Source organism: Lampetra fluviatilis, chromosome 24, assembly GCF_964198595.1.
Source record: "Lampetra fluviatilis chromosome 24, kcLamFluv1.1, whole genome shotgun sequence".
In the NCBI taxonomy this organism is placed as follows: Eukaryota; Metazoa; Chordata; class Hyperoartia; order Petromyzontiformes; family Petromyzontidae; genus Lampetra; species Lampetra fluviatilis.
Window position 1 is genome coordinate 12,662,487 of NC_136298.1, and position 22,673 is coordinate 12,685,159.

At 49.8% G+C, this 22,673-nt stretch overlaps 1 protein-coding gene across 2 annotated transcripts in view; it reads right to left on the reverse strand.

Moving 5' to 3' along the window:
• The window catches only part of LOC144941183 (interleukin-6 receptor subunit beta-like), a 91,263-nt gene that overhangs the window by 44,252 nt on the left and 24,338 nt on the right, over positions 1–22,673 (reverse strand). For both annotated transcript variants that reach the window (XM_078867749.1, XM_078867748.1), the window contains exon 2: positions 20,509–20,577. The gene's annotated coding sequence lies outside the window, so the exon portion shown is untranslated. The remainder of the gene's footprint in view (positions 1–20,508; positions 20,578–22,673) is intronic.

Below are 22,673 nucleotides of genomic sequence, written 5' to 3' on the forward strand. Positions count from 1 at the left end.
GGATGTGAATTGAAGGCCGACGGTTCTGGCCAAACAAACTCTGGCAGCAGCTGACGACTCTGAGAGTTTCCTGCCAGCCTCGCTTCGTCAGCGGCCTCCCAAGCTGCTCGCATTCCCTGAGACCGAACCACACCGAGCTTGCGACTTCCGCTCGATGAAGCAGACGATGGCGATACCGTGACGTGATACCGGTCGGCAACGCACAGAAGGTCTCATGAGTTCGACAATGTATCGCTGTCACCTACTCGGGTGCGTGTAGACACGGCGTGTAAAATATCCACAGGCAGGGCCTCCTCCACAGCAGACGCGGGTGGCGGTAGCAGCAGCAGCGGGACCTTTTGGGGGGCACGGGGGGGTGGGAGCAGGGGCCAGGGTAAGCAGGGTTGGCCGTGAGGGTGGCCGTGTCTGAGCGAGCCGCCTTCCCGCACTTGGCCATCGCTCTCCGCTGGGCGAAGCCCCTGCCGCCTCGGAGCTTCTAGACATGTAACGGCGTGGCCAAGCGGGGGGGGGGGGGTCTGCTGGGGTTGTGCGAGCTGCCGTCGGCATGGCCACCCATCGCCCTGGCCAAGGCCGCTCCATCGGCCGTGCTGGTGGCCGCACCGGCCGCCAGTGATTGGCCACGTGGGAATCTGCACGCTCGTTTTTGTGCAAAGTTGGCCACGGGCCACTAATTCCCAGACAAAACGTCTGGGAATGGCCATCCGCGAGGTACGAGAGCCCGAACCTCGTCTTGTGGAGGTAAACATTGTATTGTGTTATAAAACAAAATGATTAACTGGAAAAATATTCTGTTCTTTAGGATATGTCACATATCACACTCTTAGCAAAACATGGGCTTGATTAATGTGTTGATTCGTACTGAGGCTGATGCCAGAATGAGATTGGCAAGCTCCTCCTGGACAGATCAGCAAATAGCTGCGGAAACTGGGACAGTTTCTCTGCTACTTAACACAAACTTCGACGCTTGAAAATTTTTCTCGTTATGGAGGTTTCCACAGATATGAGTAATTCTGCAGCACGCTTATATATCAGCATAACACTGTTAAGTTTCACGAGGAAAATAACTCCCTCCGCATGACCACTCGCATTTGAATGACTACGCCTTGCGGGAGTGTCAGCAACACCGTGGATGTTGTCTTCTCGTGTCAAGCTGTACCAACCAGAAGCCCCTTTTGAAGATCAGTGGCAGCTCAAAGAGACAGAGAACAACGTTGAAGCCACTATCGGGAATGGAAATGCATTTGTTTTTGTGACATCACCATGGAAACATCACTCCCTACCGGCAGATTGTATCCTTCTGCGAAGCGACACCTTCGTGATAGCCGTGCGCGATCAGAATGCTGCGGATATCAAATCTATTCCACTATCATTCTGATTAGCAATGCACGCAGCGGTAACTCGAGGTGGTCGGCTGAGAATAATGTTCATATTTGATGATCGCTATCGCGACGAAAGGTATAAAATCCACACTATGAACGTGAATGGAGCGAAAGTTGCGAGCTATCGGTGCTGTAGCCGAGATCTGCGACGCATTTATATATCGGTGACTCAAGCCTCAACCCCCGGCAGAGTGTTTGTTTAACTCGTCAAGACTCACGGATATCGCGTGAGTTCTTCTTCAAAGGGCGGCGACTTGACACTTTGGCTGTCATTCGTGTTCCCACTTCGCCGCAGCGAGGCCTCGAGAACGAACGAACGAACGGGCGACGGCGGAGGAGGAGGAGGCTTCGCAGCAGGCGTGCTGTGCGCACACACATGTTGCTTGTGTTAGCGCCGGAGAAGGAAACATCTCCGCTGTTTCGCAAAGCCAAGCGCTGCCTGGAATGCAGCTCCAGATGAGATGATTGTTGGCAGGGCCTTAGAGACGCTTGGGAAGAGGCCCAGATGATGACGATCCAACCCCCCCCCTTTCCCCAACCACCTCCACCTGAACCTCTTACGACAGTAAGAGGTGTGGATGTGACAAGAGCTCCGTGTGCAACGCAAATGCGGAAATCTCACATTAAGCTGAAACGTACCAAGTGTGAAGTGACTTCGTGTGAGAGGCCTGTAGTCCGGCATGAAATGGGGCCAAACAGTCTTAGTAAGGATATATGAAGAAGATCTTAAGCCATTCTCTTCCCGGAAGATATGCTTCATGTTTAAATCTACATGAAACCAAATTTAAACATGTGTCATCCTTGCGTATACATTCCGAATCTTAAAGGGAGGTACAGCACTGAAAATAAACACTTCGAATGTCATGGCTGGGATATCCACCATGGGCCTTCAGACTTATTTATTGATTACGAATCCTACAACGATATCACCGGCACTCTAGTAATGTCTGAAATGTCGTGCTTATTTTCGTTAAACTAATTCTTGAGCGTCAACGGAGCTGCACTAAGGTCGCCCCACCTGTGCAGGTTTGACGCAGTCGGTTCGGGAATTGACACGATCTGTGGCAGAAACTGATTTGTGCCGTGCTCTCGTACCGGCAAAGTCTTGAACTGCATTGCAGTGTATGCTTTACAGAGTTTTGAGAGATCCAGGCTGACTGAGAAGTATGTCTAGGATTGGTGGACAAGGTGGCGTGCCTAGGCTGTGTTGAAGAGCAAATGGAGAAAAAGAAACACACTTCATTTAGAGTGTTGAATGTATTTGTTACATGGATGTTCAAAGGTAGCCAATTGCCCCACTATTTTACAAAAAAGATCCGTGGTGCGTGAACACAGCAGCAACAGCAACCAAAGACAAAACAACCCGTCAATAACTTTCAAGGCAGACCTAGGGTTGCCAACTCGTTAAAAATGCGGCGGGCGTGCCACGGGGCGCTGAGGAGCATTGAAAAAAACCCATCGGTCTGGGAGATCTGTAAGTGACGTGGACTTGAGGTGCAGTGGCGTTTGGATGCTGCACATTCATCCAAAAATGTTCTCTTGCAGATAAGAGCCGTCGGAATAGTGATTCGTCTCCTTGTTGCAGTAGGAGCGGTGGGGTTCTGAGGAGGTGCTGAAGCCAACAGCGGATGGAGCATCCCCATCACTCACTAGTGGCGTGGCACCAGGAATACAAACGTAATTTTTGTATTAAAAAAAAAACACTTGCATATTGCGTGAAAATAATCAACGGTGGAGTCACGTGACTGAAACTCGGCACAAAAGAACCCACGGGGAAATTGGCACTTTGGAAAATCACTCGGCAAGTTGGAGACCCCCGGAGTTTGACGGGAGAGGAAGTTGCCTCTACCCGGATGGGCCAGTCGGGTTTCAAATCAGCAAACCTTGCATAAGGTAATTAAATAATGCACGTCCAGAGCGCGCGGCGGTCTGGTTACAGTCAGAGAGCCACTTAGAGCCGTCTGTTGCCGGGCAGGATGCTGATAGTATTAGTTTTCCGTCTATCAGCGAGCTCTCCAGATGCCGTGCGCCAGAAGGCTGCGCTGCTTAGTCCCATCAATCATTTACAAGGTCTTCACCCGCGAGAGTGCAAACCCCGCGGCGGCGGCGGCCCTACGGGCACTTGACTTTAAATCTTTTATGCGCGCGGAGACTTGCAGGAAGTGGGACGTGCTCGTGCTGGGCCACACCTGTGACGTGCTGGGCACAACCTGTGACGTGCCCGGCGTTCACCTTTACCAGAGCTGCCGATGCCCGCTGGCGATGATTACGCAGCACGACCAAACAAGCAACGAGCTGAAGGTGCAGGCCTCCAGTCGCTCGCTCGCACCGCCGCTGGCGGGAGGGCCTCCGCGCGGCAGCACGAGAGAGAGTCTATAAAAGGGTGTTTTTGGCCTACTCTTCCACGCTGGCGAAATGTCTTGGAAGTGGCGAGAGTACCCACACTTCACCCCACCGCACGCGACCTGCCCATCGACTCGCTGTGCTGTGCCCGTGTATCCTGCCCGGTGGATTTGTGAAACTTGCACCACTGTGTCAGCCGACGCGCCGGGAGGTCAAACCGGCGACCTTTTCCACGCGAGTCCCTCCCCTGTGTTGTGTGAGCCACTGCAATGTGGGCGGTGACGCAGCTCGGCTGTGGCGCGTCAATGCAGAGGTTAGAGGTTTAGAGGCCAGCGGCCGCCCTGGTTATTGCTGTCGCTGTAATGACCGCGGTACAATAATACTACGCGCCCACAGCTTCGCAGTGGAAGTTAAAGGTCCCCTGACATCGTTCGCAAGAGCAGGTCATTGCGTGCCGGCGTCAGGGTCCAAATGTGCAAACATTCGGACGTTACGACGCAAATTACTCAACTGGGATTGCACTGTGCACAGCAGCAATCATCGCCAACCCGACTGGCAGACTCATGCCCCAGGTCACTCTTGCTAAACGAGACTCTGTCCTGTGGGTCTCTTAAAATCTTGAAACTCCTATCGCTAGCAGTCTTTGCTGAGCCAGGAGAGCTGCACTCGGTGATAAGAAGAAGATGTTACAGGGGAAACGCTGAGATGTTGGACCAATCCCTTCATCAGCCATTTGCACCTCACAGGTATTCGCAGTATCCGGGAGAAACCCCACACATTCAAGAAAACCCTCAACATGTGCAGAGGCACGTGAGTGACCTACTTGCTGTACTACAATCGAATGGCCACCACGTAGTCTATCATAATGGGAATCCATTCAGATTAAATCTGTGCTTTCAAAGGGCTGAATTGCAGGCGCATGCCAATATAATACAGTGCAAGAACAGCAGCACCGATGCCTTTGCTGCTTGGAGCTGGACTCGTGATACTATTCGCAGGAGTGCTCAATACAGACGATACCCTGGCATGATACAAAACAAGCCAATGACAAACATTGCTGGCAAGAGCAGCACCGCAGAATGTCTTGAAGCACTTCCGTGGCAACACCATTGGGCAGCAACAGGCAGCAGCAACAGCAGCAACAACAACAACAACAGCAGCAACACCACCAGCACCACCACCAGCAGCGCTACTGCTGCTGCTGTGAATGATTTCCCCATTGTGCTTTCAGGTGTAACCGCAAGTTGCTTGGCACGTTGTCGGACGTTTCGCTCCACGTGCTGGAAACTTCACGTGGACCGAAACGTCGGTCATCGTGCCTTAGTACCCCAAACCACACGTGGGAGAGTGAGACGGTGTACTTTGTTCCTTGACGTTACAGTGATTGACATCGCAATCAATGCGCAGTGCTGTATTGAACGATGCTGGCAACACTGAAGACCACTGTGTCCCCAAAGCACATGTATCGTGATGAGATATCTATAAAACACCATAGAAAACTCTTTGCTTCTTTCGGTAAAGTCACGCAGAAAGAGAAAATTATCAATTAAATAATAGCATACGACGTTTCGATTGCAACACAAGCAATCATCATCAGGTACAAATAAAAGAGAAACCTAGTAAACTTAGAACTATAATGCTATACAACACAGAGAGTCGGCTAACATAACAATCAACACCCTACCTGGTTGATTACGTTCTTCCAAAGATTGCTAAATTTGAGAGAGAGACAAAACACAGACACGGAGACACATAGACAGACACACAAGCAGAGAGAGATAACAGAGACACACAGAGAGAGACACACACATAGGCACACAAGGAAAAAAAACGCCTCTGTGTCGAGGCCTTAAATAGAGAGGGGGTAGAGAGAGAGGGGGGGGGTAGAGAAATTAGCATGTCAATGAGAGATTTGGAGCTTTCGTGACTGCAGGAAATACTAGAGCGACAACACAAGGACACACCGAGACAGAGAGAGAGAAAACACACTTAATCAAACAAACTTAGTAAAATTTGGAAATGCAATGCAACACAGAGAGTCGGTCAACACACAATTAACGCATAGCCTGGTTGATTACGTTCTTCCAAAGATTGCTAAATTATAAGAGAGAGACAACACAGAGACACACAGAGAGAGAGAAACACACTTAAAACCTCCCCGTAGAGGTGGTTTAAACTTAATTTGAAGCTTTCGTGACTGCAGGAATTACTCTGGTTCTTTCGGAAAAGTCACGTAGAAAGAAAAAATAATACATTAAATAGCATACGACACAGCGCTGATTATAATAGTGTGTTACATTATATATATACACATATATACGCGCACACATATATGCACACACATATATACACACACACATATATATATAAAATCGCTGTAACTCGAATTCAGTGTAAATAATCAAATGTGGGAAGTTTGGAGGTGGAGAGGTTTTAAAAAAAAAGTTGGACTCGAGAGAGACGGCACTGCGAGCCCCACCGCACAGAGTTCACGCAGCGCGCTCCCGTGGGCTCTCAGCTCAGGGGCAGGGTCACGTCGTTATGTATTCTCTGTTTTATTTTATTTTGTTATAAGACAGCGAACACACCAAAAACAGGACCACCGCTCGGGCCCAACCGTGCCCACGTCGGCACTCCGCTCGCGTTCCTTTGCTGCGGCCCACGCGCCAACGCCGGAGCGAAACCGATCGCGGTGGCGCACGTCGACCTCACGACACTGAGCTGCGAGACACAGCCCTCGTGGCGAGCACCAGCTGGTGCTTCATCTCTGTGCATAATGCCCACAAGAAGTCGCCCACCCGCTACGACTCAGGGTGTCTCGCCCTTACGCTGCCGCGGTATGCTAGCACGAGCGGAATCCCCAACAGGGTTGACGCGCTTTTGAGACGTAACGCTCACTCGGGCAATTGTTACGTTTGTATTTATAAAATACTACACAAGATACAGAGACGGGCAATAGACCTGCCACCGCCGTGCCTCCACATGAACAATATTTAACGGAGTGTTTTTGTGACACATCCCACCGGCCACGCGGAAGTGTTGCGAGTGCACGATTTCGGCAATTTTGGTTCAACACAAGCAAACTGTGGACCGGTTTCGACATTCAGAGTCGGGTTTTCCGGAATCGACACTCGTGAACTGCCAAGGTGTTTCTAGGGAAGGGCTCCTCCGGTCTGTGTTGGTCACGGATCCTGGCTCAAAGCAAGCGTATATATATACATACTTGAACACTAAATCGAACTCTGAGCCTGAGTACATCGCAGTAACTGTGAACAAGAAACAAAAGAAGTTCAGTTGCAGATCCCTCCTCCGGATGACCACGCCCTGTGACCCCGCTGGAAATGAACCGAGCACAATGAGACGGTTCAGCCCCATCAGCGTACCGCGATCAGCAAGTGGAACACCTTGTTTACTGGCGCCCGTTTGCAATCAGGCAGTCTGGGAAACTACAACAACGGCAGGAAATTCTGGGCATTGGCATTCAAACGTTGACGTTTATGAAATGTGAGTTTGCTGCTGTTTGTTTATAAGTGTTCCGTTCTTGAATAGGGAGGCGACACGTGGGTGCGCTTGAGCCACGGTCACATGACTGATGGAAACAACATCTCAAGACGTTCGCCAGCAACAACACCCGTGGCCCTCGAAGTGGAAATATACAAAATAGGCCACGTGCGGGGCAGTGCGGCCCTTTCGTCTGTGCTCGAGAGAAGGGCTGATACCCTCGGGGCCACGCCGTGTTGTTGACGATAGTTCTTATCTAGTGGGCAGGGCGCTCTATAAATGCGAAATAGAGCAGAATGGGGTCAATTTCGATTTAAAGCTTTCGTGACTGCAGGGATTCATCTTCTTGGTTCTTTCGGTAAAGTCACGTAGAAGGGAAGTAATAAAATAATAAAAATAAAACATAATAATTTTATTATGTTTTATTTTTATTTTATTACTTCCCTTCTACGTGACTTTACCGAAAGAACCAAGAAGAAGAATGGGGTCACTGAAGTAGCGACCGTGAGACAGGCGCAGCTCCGTCCCCCAGTGACGGGTCTCTCTGCTGTGCGAGTCAGCTGCCCAATGAGGTCCACTCCAGCCTGATGCTGCATCGAGGCATAGAGGGGAGGAGGGCATTTTATGAAATTGTTTTTTCCCATTACCTTCATGGTGACGAGTATCGTTAACGATGCCACGTGCTATTGAAACTGCCATTTTGGTCTTTAACAGATTTGACATTTGAGAAAGGATGGGCAGTATATTTAGTTCAAGTTTCATGTTTTGCGCGTGACAGAAAACGATCGTCAATTTAGCAAAGCCATGTTTGCGTGCACTCTACACACAGCGCCGTGTCTAGAATGTCGGGGCTGTTTGTCGATGGGGCCGAGAGGGCCCCGTTTGTGTCGCAGGGAGAGGGAACAGCTGGGGTTCAACTCGGCTCGTCGTCTCTCCATGGTCAACAAGATGTGCACACGCCTCTGAGCGAAGTCGCCTGTGATTGATTGGCGAACAAACGTGGAACGGATCATTGTAGCAATGTTGAAGAGCGCAGCGTCTTAATTGCTGCGTAGGACATCTCAAGGGGCTGTACAAGGGCAACCCTCGAAACAAAAAAAACACGTGGAGACATACGTAGGGAATAATAATAGTAATAACTCTATACGCCTACTAATTACATTATGATAACGATGAGTGTTGTTTTACATAAGAAAGTCACGAGACTCTTTTTCAGGAGGGTCCTGCCAAGGGTTGTCTGTCGGGGGCAATGTCGCTGCTGCTGTAATCCCCACTGAGTCGCCGTAGCTATGGGAGGAACCCCATTCAGTGGCAGGGGCAGAACGTACCAACACCACGCAGGGAGGCGCCCGCCTCGTGAATCAAACCCAGGCGCTACTTGCTGCGAGGCACATGTGATACCACAGCGTCACCCTTACATAAGACAATAACGCAACTCAATTAAGAGTTTGGCAGACTTAGCAGCGGTGAGACATACCACTGGCTCAGGGCTGCCAATGGAGTTGAAGGAATAACGATTGCTTGAGCAAGGAGATTGTATCGATTCAGTGTTTATGGCACGATAAGATGGGCTGGCACAGTTACCGAGGATCGGCTGTCTCAAGGAACACGCTTTGTGAAGCTGGTACAACTTCTTAGAAAGGCTGGCTGGAAGTAATGAGGCGGTCACGTGAACCTATTCTTTATTATATTTAGCGAATGATAAATCAAAGATCTGGCGATCGGGTGACAATGCAACAGAAATCCATGATGCGCATTATTATTTTGTGCGCGTATTACATAGGTTTGTGTTAAACTCAGACCAATAATGATCAGAGTCCTTACCTATAAACCTGGCAATTCATCAACATCGGTGGGAGTGAGCCTGAGTGCCCATGAGGCACTGAAACAGTGCTCCTGAAATTGTGCACTCCCAGAGTGATGTTTGTGTAAAATAACACGTTTGTGTGTTATGTGGAGGGGCAGATATACGAAGGGGGCGTTCTGTTGTGTGCGTATTAATTTTATTTTTTGTATTGTTCACAATGAGCTTGAACTTGAAGGTTGTGTAACACTGGTACTGTAGAATGGAGACATTGCAACAGAAGTTCACGAGAAGCAAGGGAACTGACTTAGGAGCGTGAACTGGTTCACTTTGGCTACTGGAGAGCACCAGAAGATGTGTCCAACACAAATTCTAAAAAGCAGAAGATATCCATCTCCCTTGTTTATTTCCATGTATAGTTTTCATGCGCAAGGGGATATTTTTCAAAGTCTCAGCAGTGCAGGGGACTTGCGCTTGAGGCAATGTAAAGACAGTTGATCTTCACGCATGTCCAATCCACGTGCTGTAAATAGCGTGTGCGTGAGAAGTCTTGGCTTGTCATGGGCTCGAGTCATGCACACACACTGGTGCATTTTGGGAGATGCCATCATTGGGAATATCTGACCCCTCCGCAAAATCCTTTACAGATGGAAACTGCCTTTAGGAAGGACACTCCATACCGGGTAACGTGTGGCACGTTTGTTTAATTAGAAAGCAATGATACGCAATCTACCTGATAACCTTGACCCTTCATTGCCGTCATTTGTTGAATCGGTGGGTGGATAAATAAAGATTCTGACATCATAGTGTGGGCCACGTGACCACGTGCCTCATCCACCATGCACACAAAGTCTTCTCGGGCACACGAGCGCGAAGACAAAACGCGATTCCGAATACAAATTCCAGCACACATTTTCACGCACAGACACGCGTACTCGGGGTTCACTTTCGTCAGATCGCTCTGGGTCGGTGACCCAGAAAATATTTTCCAATCCCGGCCAACCACATCCAGTAGACCTCTGCAGCTGCTCGTCACCTGCTTATTGCAGGCTACCAAAATTACGTTTCGCACAAATACATATAAACACATGGGCATGAAATTTAAAATATTTTACATCAATTGCCTTATTTTATCGGCAAAAAATGTGTAACTTTGTATGACGTTACTAGAAGTCTATTCCCAAAATCAGTTACCAATTACCAACGCTGCTCACCTGCTGAATAAGATGCTGTGATTCACATCAGCAGCTAACGACGATTGCAACATGTTCACATTGCACTCCCACAGTACAGTACGACAAATTGTATTAGCGCGTTGCTTCGTACGGACACGATTGCCCACGGGCATTTGCACAGACTCTTTGTTCTAAACCTCCGATGCTGCTCAAGCTGAGGCCACTCGTGCACTTAGCGTTAATAATTAATGAAGGGATAACCAGAACGTCCTTGGCGGATGAGAGTTGAAATATTTTTGAGAGCATTCGATACCCTGGAAAAGCGCTCCTCCGATACGCGCGCACCATTCCGCCTGCCCGTCCGCCCGTCTGGATCTGCATCGATTTGGACGTGTAGAGCTCCATCGAACACCGAGCTTCTAAACCTCCACGGCGAGCTCGCAGGCTCGAGAAGATGCGCACGGTCTGCGTGTTTATACTTAGACTTGTCTCTCTCTCCCTTGATAGTTGTTGAGAGCTGTGCGAAGTCGTTCCCCAAAAGCTACGTTACCGTGACCCCCCACACACACCCATATACAGCATTGTACTTATTGACACAATGAGTATATTGGTACAAAATAATTCACAACAATGTGATCATCGGCCATGATCTGTCCACTGCTGAATGAAGAAGGCCTTCCAAAGCCATCGTCATCCTCCACTGTCACGTGATGCAACGAAGCGTCTGGCGCGTGCACACTTAATCATTCCGCTTAATACCCCAAATAGATGTCCCCAATTGGATCTGTATAAATCGAATTATCCGTGCATCCGCGTTCATCTACGGATAGCTACGCGGATAACAGAAGTGATTTCCACGCATACATGCGGATAAGAGGATCTCCCCGTAGCGTGCACGATGCCACCACTGATATGACGTATTCCACCATATATGGGGTGTGTAATAGGAGTCAACTCATATCTGGTTGACCCTTTGTCAAAGGAATACATAATTGACTATGGGGTGGTGGATACAGTATGGATGCACCAAACAACAGCTTTATTTCAAAACCTAATAAGTAAAAAAAACCTCACAAGCCCATTAATTGATCTCATCCCTATATTGCCCGTGTCTCCTTTAGCTCTCCTGTCTCTATATTTGTTTCCGATCTACATCGCCATCATGTCACGACTCCTCTGCATCATCCTCAACTCCTCTCAACTCACCGCACCTCTATCCCCGTGTCCCTGTCCCTTCTGCCATCTCACTTGGAGGTTCTCGTTCGAATGGCTGCTCACAACTATCAACTTTACGAGCAGCTTCAAGCCGCGTGCATCGCTGGCCACGACGAGCCCTGGGCCTGGACGGAAGACGACCCCCATCATCAAGGACCCCCCCCCCCACAGCCGAAGCAGGCAGCTCCCACGAGCTGATGTCGAAATATCACTCACACGATCTCCGAGAAGCGAAACATCTGCACACGGAGCATACAAATAAGTAACTGAATACTGCAAGGAGCTAAAGAGTTTCTGTAAATAAAAAAACGCAGTTAGAGACCCCCGCCTTAAATCGCTTATTTTGCTTGGAATTTATTACACGAAACTGATATGTAAATAATAAAACAAACATGTTTTAGGGCACGCAGTGATGTCTTTAAAGTTCACCTCTTTCCACATGTTTGGCTCTGGGCTCTAAATGCATGCAGGCCGGCATCCTGCTCAATTTCATCAGCTTTGCCATAATTTGACTCGGGCAATGCTGCTCACATTCGCCGGAGCGCGAGAGCCACGTGGGTGCCGCGATGCAGCCGTGCAGTCGGTTCTCGCGATTTGAGCAAGGCGACTTCGAGCAGCGGGCTGCACAGTAGCTGCACGTCAGCGGCAGGCGAGGCTGACACCCCCAACACACCCCCAACACACCCCGCCTCCACAGAATACAAACTGCTGACTCGTTTCAAAGCTTTTCTCGTCTCGGTTTCATTCAATTCGACGTCATTTACTTAACAAGGTGATAACCTGCTGGAAACCATTGTCATCCTTCTTGCAGGGGCGACTCTTCAAAGGGGCACGCTCACACAGGGCTGGCCACGGTTTGCTATTTCGTCGTGAATAATTCGAAGATTTGGAACTGGAGCTCTCTGGCCCTGACACGTAATGGCCGCCTTCGTGAACGGGTTGACGGGGAGTTTCATGTCCACTTTATCGCAGATGGAGCGCTTTGGTAATTCCCAGAAGAAAATTGCCGAGAGGATGTGGGAATATTTATCGGCCGCGAAACCGGCCCGTGGCGAGCACCCTGTACGCCCACGGCCGCGTAACGAGAAACTCGTGCGCGGCGTCATCTTGCTCGAGGCAAACAGAAACACAACCTATGAAATGGAAAATTATTTTTACATTCAATGTAAAACAACACCATCTAAATTACCATCAGATACATTTAGTCAAATCAACTCTTGGTTAAATGTTCACGAATGACGATGAATGGATGGTTTATAGAGTGGCCGATTTGCTTCGTCAACTCGTGTTTATAATCATCTGCCTAACAAATGATCCCTCTGTGTTATTTACATTGCACGGCCAAGTCACATGACCGAACGCATATCAAAGAGTGCAGCACTTTCATGGTGGAGACCAGGGATTCATTTCAAGCCAGCAATGTCTGGGTTGGCGGCAAGAAAAAATGTTTACACATACAGCACACCACATACAGCACACCACATCCAGCACACCACATCCAGTATACCACATCCAGTAGTACACCCAGTAGTACACCTATCGTTAGTGCTGTGGCTACTGGTCACGTGCCTACCTCGGTCGAGACATTGTGCTCCGCTTGAGACCATGAATGTCGCTTGCCACTCAGTTTCCTGGCCTCACGACTCCGATGTTTAGCAGGGTGCCCGACAGTTTGGAGAGTGATGGTGCTCATGTTGACCATGATCAGTTTGACTCTGAATAGAATTGTTCATAATGCAACAGCAGCAACCGCCTCCTCAGCCATAAAAAAAGTATATTACAGAATTGCACTTTACTTCAACAACCTTTAAAGCGTCTCGTTTACAATATGGAATTAAACATGTAGAGATTCCTGTGGCTGAGCGGTGCCGCAGTGGTTGACTCTCCGTACCTGGAACCCTGCCGCCCAAATTCAATTCCTGGCCACGGCTAACAGCAGTGGCAAGCGATAGCCGAACCGGTCCTGCACCCCCGTTCACCTTCCCGCACCGATCTGCATTGTGAAGTAAAAGTCAAACGATCCTCACAACGGCTTCGCCTTTTCGAACGACGTTTGGGAAAGTCAAACGAAACAATATTTTGCATCTACCGGGCAGCAGACGCCGCGTAGTACTTTACGGTCAATACGCTTGCGTTTTAATAACGAGGGCGCCCTGCGCAGTATTAACCAGGGAGGCCCCGCGCGGTATTAACCAGGGCGGCCTGTGGGGCTACAGCCGTGAAACTCTGCAACGAGCGGCGAAAGTGCCACCGTTGGGCCACGAAAAGGCCGAGGGGCACAAGAGGAAGGATGTGCCGCTGGCAGACACCGAACTAAGGGGAGTCCGTCTGGCGAAATGAGCAGGAGAGCACGAGAGTGGAGAGTGCGGCGGGAGCGCTGAGCCAGAAAACTTGCTCTTTTGGCAGGGAACTCCAAGGGATGGATATTATTTACATTCATTTCGGAAACATTCCCCCATCAGCCACTTTATTAAAACAAATTATATAAACCAATCTAACAGAGGGAGTGACCCAGGTGCCTCATTATTTAAACCAGATGTTTGGATGTTTAAATCGTTCCCTGGTGTATCCCGAGTAATCGATTGCAAACATTTTCTATAATAGATTTGCTGTGCAGTGACACATTTCTTCGCAGAGACGCAGCATGGAGTCCTGCTTGGTAAACAGATGACATTAGGGAAAGTAAAACTAAGCAAATTCAGTTTTTTGTTTTTCTTTCAAACACCTTGTCGCGTTTCAGCTAAGAAGGTTCCTGCTACCCACAATCCTCCAGAAACAAGGAACAGGTAAATGTCACCTGGGCATAGGTGGAGGCACCCTCAACGCGTTCCTCCCATAAAGTTTCACTGATAACACGCTCACAAGTGCAGACATTTGTAATCCGATCACTTCACTCGTACACTGTCTGAAATGTCACGTATTGCATATTTTTCCTTATTTAAGGAACTGTTCTGTCAAGGCAGTGTTCTTGACCAATGTCGTGTTGTTCTGTTTGTTATGTCTGCTCTAGTGCACCACCGCCAGTGAAGCGTCACAAAGCAATTGGTGATTGTGAGCTCAGGTTTAGCCCCACGGATGCTGCCGTGTGTTTTGCTTTTCTCGAGCAAAGCTCCGTTTCCTACTCGCGTTTAATAATCCCAGCCGGGCGTGCTGTAATGCAATCACCTCACTTTGACATCACAGTTGCCACTTGTGTATTCACATTCAGCCACGGGAAAATTGCACGCGCATTTTGCATAAGATTTTTGGTGCCAGTTTTCTTGCCCAGTTTTAGATTTGTTTTTCATTTGCAAGGGGCAGAACTAGTGTCCTTTGTTTTTGTTTACGATTTATTGCTGTTACGTTTTCATGCCGTGTATTTTTCCCCAGATCTCCTTTCCGAAAGAGACGCTGGCTGAATGCAGCCTCCCGCCTTAACTCGTTACGCAAAATAATTGTCACTGCGACATCGTAAATGCACTCACGAGTGAACAGAGTGGAAACGCATCCCTCCAGCAACTGAAAGCTCTCTTCTGTACTGGCCACCCACTTGTGGTCTCTCTCTCTCTCTGGCGATCGGCTCTCGTCACGCTCCCTCCAGATATGGCTGTGTGCAGATGCTTGAATGTCAAACCCACTGCTGGATGAGAGTCTCCGCACACCCGATTCGTCTCTGGGGTCGTTAAGCCACGCGCCGCGACGCCTGACAGTGCACGCTGGTGAAATGGGGCACCCAGAAACGGAATGGATATCACTCTCGACGCATTCTAGCCATGGCCTGGAATTGAACTCATGTCACCCGGTACTTGCGCTAACCGCTGTGCCCCCACTACACCCTCCAAATACTTTAAAAACGCAAATCGCTTTGCGCACGCTAACTGGTTGTGTAAATTCACCAAAGTCAGTAGTGATTACATTTAATGAGAAATTTACTGCCGAGTTTTAGAAGCTGGAAGCCACAAATACTGCCAGAGTGGATGGTGTGTGCGGGGTGAGACGGGTGTGTGTGTGTGGGATGAGACGTGTGTGTGTGTGGGATGAGACGTGTGTGTGTGTGGGATGAGACGTGTGTGTGTGTGTGTGGGATGAGACGTGTGTGTGTGTGTGGGATGAGACGTGTGTGTGTGTGGGATGAGACGTGTGTGTGTGTGTGTGGGATGAGACGTGTGTGTGTGTGTGGGATGAGACGTGTGTGTGTGTGGGATGAGACGTGTGTGTGTGTGTGGGATGAGACGTGTGTGTGTGGGATGAGACGTGTGTGTGTGTGGGATGAGACGTGTGTGTGTGTGTGGGGTGAGACGTGTATGTGTGTGTGGGATGAGACGTGTGTGTGTGTGTGTGTGGGATGAGACGTGTGTGTGTGTGGGATGAGACGTGTGTGTGTGTGGGATGAGACGTGTGTGTGTGTGTGGGATGAGACGTGTGTGTGTGTGTGGGATGAGACGTGTGTGTGTGTGTGGGATGAGACGTGTGTGTGTGGGATGAGACGTGTGTGTGTGTGGGATGAGACGTGTGTGTGTGGGGTGAGACGTGTGTGTGTGTGTGGGATGAGACGTGTGTGTGTGTGTGTGTGGGATGAGACGTGTATGTGTGTGGGGGATGAGACGTGTGTGTGTGTGTGGGATGAGACGTGTGTGTGTGTGTGGGATGAGACGTGTGTGTGTGTTTGGGGTGAGACGTGTATGTGTGTGTGGGATGAGACGTGTGTGTGTGTGTGGGATGAGACGTGTGTGTGTGTGGGATGAGACGTGTGTGTGTGTGGGATGAGACGTGTGTGTGTGGGATGAGACGTGTGTGTGTGTGTGGGATGAGACGTGTGTGTGTGTGTGGGATGAGACGTGTGTGTGTGTGTGGGATGAGACGTGTGTGTGTGTGGGATGAGACGTGTGTGTGTGTGGGATGAGACGTGTGTGTGTGTGGGATGAGACGTGTGTGTGTGGGGTGAGACGTGTGTGTGTGTGTGGGATGAGACGTGTGTGTGTGTGTGGGATGAGACGTGTATGTGTGTGGGGGATGAGACGTGTGTGTGTGTGTGGGATGAGACGTGTGTGTGTGTGTGGGATGAGACGTGTGTGTGTGTGTGGGGTGAGACGTGTATGTGTGTGTGGGATGAGACGTGTGTGTGTGTGTGGGATGAGACGTGTGTGTGTGTGTGGGGTGAGACGTGTGTGTGTGTGTGGGATGAGACGTGTGTGTGTGTGTGTGGGATGAGACGTGTGTGTGTGTGGGATGAGACGTGTGTGTGTGTGTGGGATGAGACGTGTGTGTGTGTGTGGGATGAGACGTGTGTGTGTGTGTGTGGGATGAGACGTGTGTGTGTGTGTGTGGGATGAGACGTGTGTGTGGGATGAGACGTGTATGTGTGTGTGTGGGATGATACGTGTGTGTGTGTGTGTGGGATGAGACGTGTGTGTGCAGGGTGAGACGTGTGTGTGTGTGTGGGATGATACGTGTGTGTGTGTGGGATGAGACGTGTCTGTGCAGGGTGAGACGTGTGTGTGTGGGATGATACGTGTGTGTGTGTGTGGGATGAGACGTGTGTGTGTGTGTGTGGGATGAGACGTGTGTGTGTGTGTGTGGGATGAGACGTGTGTGTGTGTGTGGGATGAGACGTGTGTGTGTATGTGTGTGTGGGATGAGACGTGTGTGTGTGTGCAGGGTGAGACGTGTGTGTGTGTGCAGGGTGAGACGTGTGTGTGTGTGCAGGATGAGACGTGTGTGTGTGGCGTCAGACACGTGTGTGTGGGCGCGTTTCTCTCGATTTGTAGGAGCGTGGAGCGAGGCGGGGGTGGCCTGGGTTTCATTGAAGCTGGTACCTTGTCATGCCCCTCTAATCCGATCACGCTACCATAACATTTAACCCAAGCCAAACCCAACTGCGCCGCGAATCATTACAAAAGCAGTGAAACGTAGAGAGAACATCTTGTAGAAAGCCTGGTTGTAATTACGTTTTTTTTTTGACATTCGTAACCTAGACAAGCATAACGCACCCCCTGATATTAAGGACGAATTATCTTCGGTGACCGAGGAGTGTAACTCATCAGCTTTGAGTAAAGAGGGCTCGCCCGCACCTCCCGGCACGTGGTGCGGCCTGCCCGAGGCAGGCTCGCCACGGGGCAACCGCGATGTTCACGCAGCAGCAGTAGCAGCAACAGCAGCAGCAGCTGCAGCAGCAGCAGAAGCCTCAACAGCAGCAGCACTGCGCGGGTCTTCTTGTTTTGGGGAAGAGCGCACGTGCCGAGGGTTAGAGCGCGCACGTGTTCAGCTGCGGCGCGCGCCGCTCTCTCTCTCGGGTTGCCACATGCGCTCGCCACTCGGTGAAGTTCGCCGAAAATATGAAAATGGGAAGTTTGTTTGAACGTGGAAAAAGAGAACCCTGAGTGTGAAACGAAACTGAAAATTCAGAAGTCAAAGCAACGGTTCAAAACTATAATCTGGGTTCGTTCCCAAAACTAAAACACGTTCCTCAATAACATTCTTGTGACCACACCAATTTATTTAGTGAAATATAAATTGCATGATTATTGCGGTGTTCATGACGCACATGAGTTTGTATCATTTGCTCACGTGCACCGCTGCCGATGCAGTCTCACACAAAAAGTTTTATTTTAATATTTGATGATAATTGAGTACATTTGGCATTTGTGCTATTCTCATAGAGTGTAAGGCTATTGTCGTGAAGGAAGGCACAGTGTGGTGCACAGACAGTCCCTGGCGGGTTCACAGCCGGGGCGATGATTGGAAGGTGTAATTGCAACCAAGTAATGTGCAGTACAATGGGCAACTCTGATTTAAAGCTTTCGTGACTGCCGGGATTCATCTTGGTTCTTTCGGTAAAGTCACGTAGAAGGGAACTAACAAAATAATAAAAATAAAACATAATAAAATAATTCTCACGACGTTTCGGCCACAACGCTGTCTGTCCCGACAGACCTGTTCTTCATCTGAGGACGGTTGCTTGCGTTGTGGCCAAAACGTCGTGAGAATTATTTAATTATGTTTTATTTGTATTATTTTATTATTTCCCTTCTACGTGACTTTACCGAAATAACCAAGAAAATGGGCAACTCTTTTTAGAAATGATATCGCGGGAGCTTTAACGCTCACCGTGAAGCTGAGGGCGCGTTGTGTTGTATGGTTGACACACACTGCAGTGATAACCAGGGTGGTCTTCTGAGTTCAAGCCTCTGTGAGCGTGCCACCAGCGAGCCGCGTGGCACCACAGCGCCAGGTTCCAACACTGGAACCAGAACTGCGCGCCGATTGCATTCAAAACTGACATCTTCAACTGAACAATACGACAGGAATTTGAATTGAAAACTCTTTCACGATTTGAATAAACATAACACTGAGCTGCATTCGTAGTGACAAGGGTCGTGTTCCCGGCCGTGGGATTCTCTGCGAACCATGATCTCGATCTGTTCCAGAGTCTCCCCGAGGTTGCCTCAGCCTGTCATTACCAATTCGAGTTGATGTCAACACCAGCAATGGGGGAGCGAACAATCCTGGGCATGTGTGCAGCCGTCTTTGACATTTCCTCATGCATTGTCCTTGCCTTAATAGGAGCTCGCGAACAGCCCTATTCCAAGCTGGCAAGCAAGATAAAGTGGAGAGAATATTGTATTTGTTGCACCCACGTGTGTGTGTGAGTGTGTGAGTGTGTGAGTGTGTGTGTGTGTGAGAGTGTGTGAGTGTGTGGGTGTGTGTGTGAGTGTGTGAGTGTGAGTGTGTGAGTGTGTGAGTGTGTGTGCGTGTGAGTGTGTGAGTGTGTGTGTGAGTGTGTGTGTGAGTGTGTGTGTGAGAGTGTGTGAGTGTGTGGGTGTGTGTGTGAGTGTGTGAGTGTGTGAGTGTGTGTGTGTGAGTGTGTGAGTGTGTGTGCGTGTGAGTGTGTGAGTGTGTGTGAGTGTGTGAGTGTGTGTGTGTGAGTGTGTGAGTGTGTGAGTGTGTGAGTGTGTAAGTGTGAGTGTGTGAGTGTGTGAGTGTGTGAGTGTGTGTGCGTGTGAGTGTGTGAGTGTGTGTGAGTGTGAGTGTGTGTGAGAGTGTGTGAGTGTGTGGGTGTGTGTGTGAGTGTGTGAGTGTGAGTGTGTGAGTGTGAGTGTGTGAGTGTGTGAGTGTGTGTGTGTGTGAGTGTGTGAGTGTGTGAGTGTGTGTGTGTGTGAGAGTGTGTGAGTGTGTGAGTGTGTGTGTGTGTGAGAGTGTGTGAGTGTGTGGGTGTGTGTGTGAGTGTGTGAGTGTGAGTGTGTGAGTGTGTGAGTGTGTGTGCGTGTGAGTGTGTGAGTGTGTGTGTGAGTGTGTGTGTGAGTGTGTGTGTGAGAGTGTGTGAGTGTGTGGGTGTGTGTGTGAGTGTGTGAGTGTGTGAGTGTGTGTGTGTGAGTGTGTGAGTGTGTGTGCGTGTGAGTGTGTGAGTGTGTGTGAGTGTGTGAGTGTGTGTGTGTGAGTGTGTGAGTGTGTGAGTGTGTGAGTGTGTAAGTGTGAGTGTGTGAGTGTGTGAGTGTGTGAGTGTGTGTGCGTGTGAGTGTGTGAGTGTGTGTGAGTGTGAGTGTGTGAGTGTGTGAGTGTGTGAGTGTGTGGGTGTGTGTGTGAGTGTGTGAGTGTGAGTGTGTGAGTGTGTGAGTGTGTGTGTGTGTATGAGTGTATGAGTGTGTGTGTGTGTGAGTGTGTGAGTGTGTGAGTGTGTGAGTGTGTGTGCGTGTGAGTGTGTGAGTGTGTGTGAGTGTGTGAGGGGACAAAGGTGCCTGGATAAGGTGCTGGCCACCCACCTCCTCGTGTGCCATGGCGGCCTTCATCGGATGCCGCGAACAGCACTTGCCCCAACAGCGTGTCGAGGCTATACAGGGGATCTTTGTCTTTGAGCGTATATAACGAGTGTCTGATCGTCGGCTCGAAGGCTTATGAGAAAATGCGCATGTTTGATTTGTTCCACGGATGATTCCGTTGAGCCAGCTTCCCGGCTTGTTGGACACGGGAGTGAGAGCGCAGCAGCAACGGAAAACGAAAACGGCACAAATAGCAGAGAGCGAGTCCATGGTCCTGAAGGAACGAACGCGTAGGAAGCACGCGCTCCACACGTGGAGGTAAGACGCGGCGCGTGAAGGGTTGGGCAGCCACGTACCCCTCGCTCGACGGAGATCTCTCTTGGCTTTATCCGGTCCCTCCCAAAGCTTCAACAATCAGGGCTCCGCTGTGAGGTCGACAGGACAGAGACACAAACATAAGCCAAGCGCGTCTCACATCTCTGTGCACTCGGCGCAGATTGGCGGCGTGCTCTGGGGAAGGGCCATGGCCCGAAACGTCGCCCGTCGTGGGGTTTGTTCGTGTTCTCTCGGGGCCGCGTTGTTGACGTGCCGATTGTGCTCAGTGGTTGTTGTCACGTGTGCTTGTGCACCAGAGCCAAAGGAACATCGCCAAATCACTGTGTAGAATTACGGTTTTTGTAAATAGCAGACATAAATACAAGCACACATGAAAACCGAGTGTTTTAACCACAGAATAGAGAACACCCGGGGTTCCTCTCTGCGCCAGAACACAGATATTGCTCTGTGGTTGCATTGTTTAATCTACTGAACGAAATACAAAGAGTCCGCGATTGCATAAACACGACGAAACTCCACTCAGCCCCGCAGGTGGTCAAGTATTCCGCTTGCCACGTCCCACTTGCCGGTGTCATCGGCAAGCCGTGCGGCAGCTTGTAGCCCACGTTTCTGGAGTTCGTTCTCCACGTGTGTCATATAATCTTTCACATGAACTAATTTGTACGTGTTATGCTTCAGCTAATTTTGAGTTCGCCATTTATTTATTTTGAATCGTCCTCTCCGTTTATTCGCCTTGGCGTCCATCCCCAAAGCCCGAGGGCTCAGTCTTTCCTGGCCTCTTCCCATCGTTTTTATCCCTTTCCCCAGCACGTGCATCCTCTCCACTTGGTCGTCAAAGCGACCTTGGCCTCTCTCGCCACCCTCCCCCCCCTTATCGACGCCGCCTTCAACCTCTCTCTAGCAAGTTCACTTCAACCTCTCTCTAGCAAGGTCACTTTAACCTCTCTCCAGCAAGGTCACTTCTACCGCACTCGCTTCTCGCCGCTCAGCCTTCTCCTGCACCGCACTGATCCAACGCATCAGCTGCCGTCGTTCCGCGATGTCCGTCTATGACGAGGAGGATGCGCGCGCGAACTCTCGCAAAGGTCGCCCGATATGAACGGAACTTGATCGGAAAGTTTCGCTTTGCTTCTCCGGGACTTTGTGTGAATGAAAACCGAGCAAGCTCATCAACGCGCTGCCCAAGACCTGGAGGCACAAACCAGCGCTCTCACGGCCCTCCCCACGCGGCGGGCCGCGCGAAGTGGCCACCCCTCCCCCAGCCCCGTGGCTGACCCCGCGACCCGTGGGGGAGGCCCACGGGGGGGAGTGGGGGGGCTCCCGGGGGGGGGGGCTCTCTGGGGGGGCTCCCTGAGCAGACAACTTTCCGCCAGCAGTGCCGTGAGCGAGGCGACGTTGGAGCGCGCGGAGCTTTAACCTTTGACTTCGCATCACTCGGAAAGTGTTTATTTGGGAGGTCTTAAAATTGAGGATTTTTCAAAATGCAGAAGAAGAAAAAAGCACCAAGGGGCTGTCGTGTTACACATTTCCGCATTTAAAGTGAGCGGCCGACACCCAGCATGGACTCGTAGCATCCTGCGCAAAAATAAACACAACCTTGGACTGTGCCAAATGCACAAGCGGCAGAGGGTAGGATGAGATTGAGTCCGTTTCAAACAAGGTAGAGCAATGGTAAGATCCTTATCGCCGGGAATGAGGTCTCGTGAAATGTGTTCCCTCGTAATGTGAGGAATTGTCACGGATCGGAGGAGCGACTATTCAAGTTTGTTTTCTTGTTTCCCTCTTCCTATTGTGATGAACGTAGTGACGTCTAGTGGCAACGGGTCACGTGGACCTATCAACAAAGAAAATGTACAAATTTAAAACGATCAATTCACACACGCACAATTTGATGCAAGATTTGTAGAGTTGTCACCTGTCCAGGTTTGGCCCGGATAGTCCCGGAATTCGAATCTTTGTTCGGGTGGCAGGAATTGATTTTGTAATGAGATCTGGTACCGGCATTGTTTTGAAATGTGTTGATTTATACCGCATTGGGTTGATGATAATAGACCTATCGGTGTGACTGAGAAATACGTCTGAGTCTGATCTCAAATGTATCGTGAGTACACACCATTATTTTAAGTGATGCATCAATGCACTATTAACCCAGATCTGCAAACGGGGTAACTTTTTTAGATTCCTT